Raw genomic sequence first — 9,853 nt, 5'->3', positions numbered from 1 at the left:
AGAAGTTGCCACAAAAAATATTGAACTTTAGAGAAAGCCCCTTTTAAATGGTAGCCTTGATGAAAGCCTAAAACGTTGAAAAATAATAGACATTTGGAAAATTAAAATATGATCTGTTTAAGACTTACACTATATTCAAGGCCAAAAAGACTTACAAAATGCATGGAGTTAAAAGCCTGGGTCCTGGACCCCACGCCACGCTGCTTCTACTGGGCACCCTTATACAGCACCTCGAATTAAAACAGTAGCATGGGCCTGACCCCCCCCCCACCGCCCCCAAATAAGCCTACATAACGCTTACATTTAAGATGGGAGGTGGTTGTTGTTTTTTTTTTTCCATTGAGATCTTACTACCACAAAAACACATCCGACCTGCACTAGAATGGTTGTAGGGGCGCTTCAAAGCATGGAGATGCAAGTCAACCTGAGAGCAACACAGCGAACCATTCACTAAAATCGTCGCCACAATCCCTCCCCGACACCCCGGCCTGGGAAAAATCTTCTCTCGGGCTCGGGCCCCCCAGGGCTCGGGCAGGATGGGGAGGACGCTGGCTCGGCTTGCTCCTTCCCACCCGCGAGCAGCGCTCCTCTCGGGGCGGACGTGGGCGAGCAAAAAGGAAGAGCGACGGGGAAGACCGCGGGCGGCCCGGGAGTGTGGCGGGAGGCTTCGGAGGCGGGCGGGCCGGCCGTTTTATTGTTTCCTCTCGCCCTCCTCCTCCCGCGCCCGCCCCGGCGTCACTGGAAAGCCGCCTGAACAGCCCGGCGGCGGGCTATTTATAGAGCGGGCGGCGCGCGCGTCACGGAGCCCGGCCTGGCTGACGGGGCCGCTGACGCGCTTGGCCGCCGGGCCGAGTCCGCGGGGCTGCTCGCCGGGTGCCGGCGACAATGGGCTTCTGTGTGTGCAGCTGCCGCCGCCACCAGGGGCCGGGGGAGGGAGGCGGGTGGCCGCTCCCTGACCTCCCTCCCTCCCGGCTACGACCCCCTGAAAGGTAACCGGCCTCTTCCGCCCCCGGCCAGGACCCGGGCCCCGCGGGCTCCCCACCCCCACATTTCATCTGTAAGTTCCTTTGCCCCAGCCTCCGCTTCCACTTCCCCTGCTTTCCTATTTTCTCCCTTCCCCAACTTGAAGAAAGTGGGGGATCTATCCCGCCCCGGGCAGCCACTTTGTGCGCCCCGGGGAGCGGGACCCAAACCGGGCGCGCCCAGCTGGGGACGCAGTGACGGAGGGGCCGGCAGCGCCGGGCAGGTAACGTATCCTGGATCTAGAATGGGGATGCTTTGTTTGGGGCGAGGGGAGGGGAGCTGGGGGTGGATGAGAACGCCTGGCAGCCCTTCCGGGACTCCTCTCTCCCCCCTCCACCGCCTCCTTCTGCTCGCAGGAAGCCAATCTGGGTACGTAGCGCGAAGAGCGAAAGAGAAACTTCTCCCGCCTGACTGCCTAAATAAGGCTCCTCCCTAGAGGCCAACATAATAGAGACCCCCCCCCTTCCTACTCGCCTCCCGCCGTCACTCCCGGGTCCACTCCCTCCTCTCGCCACCCCACAACGCTGTGGACCAGCCGTCGTCCCTCCCCCCCACGCCCCGGCTCCCATCTCGGGTGGGTTCAGTACTTGGATGACCCCGCCCTGCGAAAGAAGGGGCTGAGAAGGATTTTAGGGACTTCCTGGGATGCGGAGACCAGCTCTGAACCATCCCCTTTCAGCTGCCGGGAACCGGGAAAGCTTGCTCTGGAGCCCCTCGCACGTGGCAGGCAGGCCGAGAACTCGTAGTGCCTTCTAGGAAATTGCAATCGATTTGTAATGCACTTTTGCTAATTGGGAGTTCAAAATTAAACTTTAATAAAGCATTTGTGTCGTCTCGTCTAATTGTGAAAGCTTCCATTCGCCCTGGTAGATAGACAGAAAGTCTCAAGTTAATGGCGCTAAACAAGAACCCCCCCTCCCCCGCCGCCCCGTTTCCCCAGTACAACTCCTTCAGCCGTCTTCGGCGCAGCTGGATTTCCGTAAGGTACAGATGTTGCTAATGGCAGCTTAAGCACGGATGGGCAGATAGCATACGGAATGCAACATGTTGCCATATGGTTCCTTTAGCCTTTCACCTCCAGGGATATCAATCACATATATTCTGGGAGGAACTTAATGACTCTCTGAACAGCAAAATGAATTACCTGGTACAATTTATATCCCTTGACCTGATACGTTATAACAACAGGAAGATAGCATCTCACAATTTCTGTGATATAAATTGAGTTAGAGAGCTACATTTCAAATTCCATAACATCTATTTTTAGTTTGAGAGGCCCTTGTCAAATCATTTTGGCTGTAAAATCTGTTCTGTATTGCCTCCTGTTTCCCCCCTCCCGCTTCTAGACTATGCAAAATTTATGAAGTTTAACAAAACTGTTGTTTTGGAAATTGCCAATCGAGGAGAATGGGGAAAATATGACTTCCAGAGCGAATTAATTAAAAGTTAGCAATCTTTGGAACGCCTTACTTTCTAAAAGAAGAAAACCAACTCCTAGGGAGACCTACTATTTATTTCAGTATAACTTCTAATTCATATCAGTAAGCTAATTCATTAGCTTCTTGGAATTCTCCATTCAAAAACTCCAACTATTCCTAAACTCTGGAAATTAACTTAAGGAAAACTGTTCATAGAAACCATGAAATATAAGAATCTAAGTTTTTTCTCCTTAGCAAACCAATTTCAATATACCTGTGCACTCACTATTTGTGCATTTGGACTTGAATCATGAATGCGATATTTTTTGTTTTTTCCTCCCAACATTTCAGTGAAAGCAAACTGAAGTTGCTGTTTAAATCTATTGGAATGATTCAGTAATATTTCACATTTTATTTTTAAATATTTTGGTAACTAATGAAATGTTTTAATTGATTGCCTCTAACCTTAGATTAAAAGCCTGCTTTCTTTTATTATTTCCTTTATTTTTCATCCACTAATGCAGGCAGATCACACTGAAGGAAAAGCACTAAGTTAAGGACACAAAAGTAAAAGACAATTTTTTAAAGCTTCTTTACTTTTATCTAGTAAGGGGATCTGAAAGCTAGAGACACTAACTTTGAAAAAGTTTTTGCTTCCAATAATATGAAGCCATATTTGTGTGAACTGATAGACTATATAGTCTTATCAAAATGCATAAAATAGACATGAACAGTCTAAAAAGGTATTTACTTTTAGTCATACATGTTTCAGAAAGTATTAACATTCTGAAAGTTTGTCTGTAGATCATTTTGAAATTAAAAGATGATGCTTCTCCTTTTTTTCTCCCCTTTGTAATGGTTAATGATTTATTATGTAGTGTTTGAGTTAGTTCATTTTGATAATTAGCAAATGAGATCTTTTGTATATGTATATAGCAAAGAGTCTTATACGGTGCAAATTAAGATACATCCAAGTTAAGATAAACCTAACTCAGGATAACTTAAGATAAGCCTAAGTTCTGGTAAACTTCTTATCTGGTGCTGTTTTGGGTAATCTTTTTTTAAAAAATATTTATATTTTAGTTGTAGTTGGCCACAATAACTTTATTTCACTTATATTTTTAAGTGGTGCTGAGGATCTAACCCATGGTCTCCCACGTGTGAAGCAAGTGCTCTACTGCTGAGCCACAACCCCAGCCCCTGTTTTTGGTAATCTTTTAATAGCTGAGGTTTTACTTCTCTGTGGCACATCAATGAGTTTTAACCATGATCAGTGGTGAGCTTGTCAAAAATGACTCCATCTCCAAGACTTGTGAATAGACAGCGAGTGTGTCTTTTAATCAGTCACAGAGAACTTGCCTTATAAAGCTGTTATTGTCATGGACAGATATCATAGCCCTTAGTCAAGTCTAGTGATTATTAAAAATGTTCCTCCTTTAAAAGCCAGGCCAAAAATCCTGCTGTGCTTCATTTCACTATTTAAATCCATTAGTAAATACAATCCCAAGCAGCACTATTTTGTAAACATTTATATTTTTAGTTGTAGGTGAGCATAATATCTTTATTTTATTTTTATATGGTGCTAAGGATTGAACCCAGTGCTGTGCTAGGCAAGTGCTCTACCTCTGAGCCACAACCCCAGCCCCCCAAACTGCACTATTTGTTCTTTCAAGTTGTTACATTACATATATTTCCTGAATAATTTCAAACCCTTCAAGATAGACAAACCATATATGTTTTGTATACCTATATGGCAACAAAAACAAGATATATATCTTGCAGCAGGACTTTTATTTTGAATGAAGATTTGATGGATGTCCATTGTTAATCTAAACAATGGACTATCTAAAGGTGGTTGGTTACCAAAGCGAACCTTATAGCCTGTAAGTACTAGAATTGTTATTGTCTACCAGGGAATCACTTTGTATTTTTTGAGCCCTCAACTTCACTTGCTTCTTTTATTATTGTCCTTCATATAGCTAATCTGAGAATTTATTTGGGTACGAAAACTTTTGAAAATGTGTTGGCCAAGAAGATTTTCATCAGTGTTTCTGCTGTCTGCTGATTTAGAGCCTTTATCCTGAGCGAGATTGTTAATTCTAACCAAAACTGATGCAGACTATTAGAATTAGGTATATTCCCCATACTAAGTAATTTTTAATTGTGATATAAACCTAACTATTACTTATTTTTACTCATGAATAAATTTAAAGTCTTTGAAATAGTCCAGATTTTTTTTTTTTCCTTAAAGAAACAGGACAAGGTATGACTAGGGATTAGGCCTCTGACAGAATTCTTCATTTTAAGTTCATGGTTTTGAGGAGAGTCATCAGGCAAGAGTATAGTCCCATTACACTTGCCCTGCTTGCTTTTCAAATTCAAAGCCCATGTTGTTGCATTGGAAACTTAGTTCTCTTTTATAAGCATTTCATTAATTTTTTTAAACGTCAATCTGTAAATATTTAACCAGCCAAGCAGAAAACAGTCTTTTATTCTCGTCTCTATGCAGCTTTGTTTTTATCTGATTTAGTATGAGTGCCATGTAAATATCACATAAAAATTTGACTTTGATTGTCCTTACTTTGACTGAAGATTGACAGGAGCTCCTTAATTAATCTTGTTCTCTTTCCTGTTCTGTATTCAGATATTGAAATACAGTATTTTATACATTTATAAGATTGTGTTTGCATTTATTTAATTTATGTTTCTTTTTTTAAAGCATGTAGCCTTGAATGTTTGTTCTTTTTTTTTTTTTTCACATCATTACTCTGGTACTGCTTGATGTAACTTGATTAGCTCCCTCCCCAGTCATGATTGGTAATTAAAATAGGCATTAAAATTAGTCACTTAGCAATTTTGCTGTTCAATTGGCAATTAAATTACTTAATTGCAATTAAAGTCCTAATTTTAATTGGCAAAATGATAGATGTAGATTTAAGATAATATGTATAAATACTTTAATAAGTGTCTATATAAGGATTACTTAATTACTCAACTTCAAGTTTATGCTGTTAACTTTAGAACTTTTAAGTGAGCAATGAAATTTATATTACATCTATTCAAAGGATATGGTAATTAGATTTATTACTTATCACTATAAGGGTCCTTGCTATAAGTTACTTTTGTAGTGTTAAAATTGTAGGTTTGATAATTGCAGAATTAAGAAGAGGAAAAGGGCATATGTGTCTTTGTCATAAAATATAAATAGCTTATCTTTATTTTTCATTAAACTGAGAGTTTCCTATCTACCAATTAATTTGAGGAAACAATCAAAAGAGGTTATTTTACCACTGAAATTAGTACAAAAACTAGCCTACTGTGATTTACATACAAAAATGATTGTTAAGTTTATATATTTTATCTACCTAAAGAAATGATATCTAATACTGCTAGGGTAGCCAATGTTATTAGCTACTTTTAGAATTTCAGGCGCTTTGATATTTTCTTAATGTATAGCAACTTATTTTCAGAATCTTTAAAATGTCTTTTAGGAATTTGTACATTTTATAGAAATTAGTAATAAATATAAAACCAAAGTTACCCTTCTTTGCCTAATAAAAAAGGAATTGTTACATGAGAAAATATTAAGTAATTTAAAGGTAAATATTTAGGAGATGGCCACTGCAAGTCAAATATTACCAAAAAAATGAAAGATTTATTATGCAAAATACTTTTTGAGTGGCATGAGGCTTACCATATGTTCAGTTTTATAATTTTAATTTACAAGTAGATCCTTCTAGAAAAGGGTGCTATTTATTCCTGCACATCTTTACATATTTCTAGAATTGAGTTCCGAATCAAAGTAAGAAATAACATTTTAGAGTCTTTGTATTTCATGATTTTTGGTGAAAAATGGACTGGGTAAATCTGAATAAAAGCTACGACTATCCAAAATGAGACTATCAAGGAAGTAACTGACTTGTTCTCTGAGCATCCTGTGGAAAGGAACAATTTTGTTGATTAATATCCTTTCAATGCAGATGAAATGGCAAAACAAAACATTACCACCCTTTAATATTTAAAAATTATTTTTAAAAGCAGATAATCTTCAAAGTGAAAATTTCTTCTATCACTAATGTAAAACTGCCTGCTGAATGGCAACAAATGCTGTGAATCGAAAGTTTGTCTAAATATAATATGTATCTCATTTTAATTATTAAAATAAGTTCCACTAAGTAATTTTATTATACAATATTTCAAAGTTGCCTTAACTCTTAGGACATAACAGGTATGTCTGTTTCACTATGCCTGCATTTTAAGGTCTACTCTGAATTAATTTGGGAGAGTATAGTGAAATAAATCCCCAGAGGCCTCTTTCCTATGCATTAAGATAGAAAATCCTATGGGATTACATGCATGTTTGCTTTCTAAATTATACCAAAAGCTGAATTTTATTAAGTATAATCTGCTTAGCCATGCAAAAAATAAAATAGTTTAGATATGAGTGTATGTATTATTTATATTGATTTTAATGAAAATATTTTCCACAAATGTGCTAATGTATTATGTTTAATATTTGTTAATATCATAAGATAATATAAGTACCTTCCTAAATGCTATTCTGAGGTCATCTAATTGTATTTATTAATAGTAATAATTTATAGTTTGTTGTAGTTGGTTTCCAAAGGGTGTAGTTATGCATAGGACCAATTTTTTGCTCTCATCTATTTAAAATTATTAAGAAATTAGATCTTCATTGTAGGATAAATTTACACATTTATATATGGCAGTAATTTAAAGTTATATCAGATGCTGGATCCTGATTTTTTAAAAAAACATTATTGTCATTTTAATTGAGCTATAAAATACTTTATTTGAACTATTTATGTGTAAGAATCCAAAGGTTTGCAGTCATAATAAAGGCAGAAATTCAGTTTCTTTTAGCCTAAAGCATCGTTTTAACATTTTCTGAAAGGTTGTTCAATTCTACATTTTGATTCCATTATATGTGTAATTAAACCTCTATGCACAAAAGCATTCTCTTATGTACTAGCAAATACACCCACAGGAATCCTCTTCTAAACTATAATTTATTTAAACATATAATCATAGGATTTTAAAACATGCTTTCATTTTTCCAAACTATATGCCAATTTGAACTGGTTGGTGATAAAATGAGAGATTTTATTACCATTTTGATTTTTCCCCCCTGTGACCAACAGTGAGTTAAACATGGGCAGGAGGAAATAAAGAAAATCTATTGTGAACCTAATCCCATGTGTTAAACTGTTTCCCTTTTGGAGGAAATTGAAAAGAATCAAAGATTTGTAGTTATATGTGAATTCCAGCACAATATGAATATTTGGGACTGCAGCATTCTTTCCTCAGGCTTAACCTAAGTAGTAAATAGCCAATTTTGTGTGTGCACGCCTAAGACATTCTCTAGAACATTGTGGAGTCAGGCCCCCTACTGACAGAATCAGTCAATTACACACATTGGTGGTGCTCCTGAGACTTGGTCCCATCAGAATCTCCTGGGGAAAATAGTCTGGGGTTTTGAGCAGCGCCCTTATATAAACTTTCTTTTGTGTGACTTGGATCCTTTCCACCCCAAGCATATCCAAGCCCAGTCCAAAACCCCAACTCAAGAAATAACTCATCCAAGAATTAGTTAAAGCAAGTTTATTATTTTCACATCCGGTGTGTTTTCCTAAGAAATAGTAACACTTCCCAAGAACTTGAATAAGAATTTGAAGAGGAGAGAGAAAACTCTTAAACATGCGGAGCGGAAAGGTTTCCCCTTTCTCTCACTTTATTACACTTAACTAATATTTACTCCATTCTCCACTAACACTTATTGCAATAAGCTACTGTGAGGACTGCCTTTGTATCTTGGTTGCATTAAGACTTGAGCAGAGGCTGTATTATAAAGAAACCATACTCGACAGGTTGCTCTTATATAGTTTATCTTATTGCCATGCTTGGCTTCAGTTGATCTCACTTTAAATAACTCCAGTACACTTTTCTGCTCTCTGGGAGGGAAATTTTCAAATTGTCCCGAGGCTCACCCAGCCTAAGTTGTACGTTTTTAATGGCCACGAGGAGGGAGGATCCTGCGGAGGGAACGAATCTACCTAGACGTGAATATTTGTGTATGGAGGGTTGTGATTACAACCTTAAAGTTCTCCTGTCCCCCGCTTTCCTGAAGACTATATTAAAAAATAATAACTGCCACCCCAGCATGGCTGCGCTTGAGTTTCCGACTGCCTGAAAATAGCTGCTGGGATCCTGGCCTACCGCAGGGATCAAGGAAAGCTCCCACTGGCCGCGCCCTGCTCCCTCGCGGAAGGGAAGGGAAGGGAAGGGAAGGGAACCCGGGAGGGCGCCTCTGAGCTGGAGTTGCTGCTATTTTGGGCAGAGCCTGGCGGGTGCGTCAATGCCTGCGCCCCTGCGTCACCGCCACCCCACCCCCTTCCTTCTCCCCTGCTCTCCAAACTCTCACTTTTTCCCTTTCGTTCGCGTGGAATAGCTTCTGCCCACGGGGCGCTGACGCTACCAGCTCATACTAATAAGCTTTTCTTCACCCTTCCCCCTCTCGTCCCTCTTCTCACACACCCTTGCCCACCACCACAACACCCCCCCCCACTACACACACGCGCGCTCGCGCGCCCGTGCGCGTACACACACACACACACACACACACACACACACACTTCCTGGCTTTTTTGTTGTTGTTCGCGCCCACTAGGGCACCGCTGAGCTTCTGCGGCCGCGACAGCCGTAGCAGCAGCCGCAACATCTGGGGGAAACTTAAGGTGGTCACGTAGGTTTCCCTGAGCTGCAATGCAGAAGAGCCCTCAGCTTTCCTGGGTAGCCACAGAGCACTTGATGGCAGCGCCTCTCCATTCACAGGGTGAATGGAGCCGGCAATGGTGGAGGTGCAGATTAGGGATGAGCAACCCCGGAACTCGGATAGTTCCATGATTCTTTCGGCTCATGTTGAGCTCACCTATTTGGGGGCTACGGGAGGTGGGGTGGGGAGGCGGGGGACGAGTTGCAAAGGAACCCTGTAGTCTGGAAGCGAGCCACGCCAAAAGTGAAGAGGCGGCTGGTACTTGGTCTGAGGCACAGAAAGGGAGCACCTCCGAACTCTCCCTTGGTCCCAGCCTCTTCCAACCCACCAGAGTATCCCAAGGTGGCCCGCCCAGTTTCAGCCGGACGACTATCGCCCCCTGAAGAAGCGGCGATTCTTTTGCTAAAAAGCTCCTTGCGCCTTTGGCGGCGTGGAGGGCGAATTATTTTACAAAGCAGGGTCGAGGGTGACGGAGATACCGCGGGGCTCAGGTCGAGCTTCCACATTCCACCAGCTCTCCTCTCAGAGGAGGGTTGTAGGCATACACCTTACGTTTTGCGTACTCACTGATCCCCCCCCCCGCCCCCAGCCCACGCTCTCGTGCTTCCCCCTTGTCTAG

General features: G+C 41.3%; 1 protein-coding gene across 4 annotated transcripts in view; it reads left to right on the top strand.

The window, feature by feature from the left end:
* Positions 1-359: 359 nt before the first annotated feature.
* Positions 360-9,853, top strand: part of Nr4a2 (nuclear receptor subfamily 4 group A member 2) — an 18,486-nt gene continuing 8,992 nt past the window's right edge. For 3 of the 4 annotated variants that reach the window (XR_007350933.1, XM_048812286.1, XM_048812281.1), the window contains exon 1: positions 360-1,246. The gene's annotated coding sequence lies outside the window, so the exon portion shown is untranslated. The remainder of the gene's footprint in view (positions 1,247-9,853) is intronic. The other variant, XM_048812284.1, reaches the window with a different exon arrangement.

This window comes from Marmota marmota, unplaced genomic scaffold (genome assembly GCF_001458135.2).
Source record: "Marmota marmota marmota unplaced genomic scaffold, marMar, whole genome shotgun sequence".
Classification (NCBI taxonomy): Eukaryota; Metazoa; Chordata; class Mammalia; order Rodentia; family Sciuridae; genus Marmota; species Marmota marmota.
Note: the sequence above shows the minus strand (reverse complement) of the source record. Positions and strands in the feature narration are given on the sequence as shown.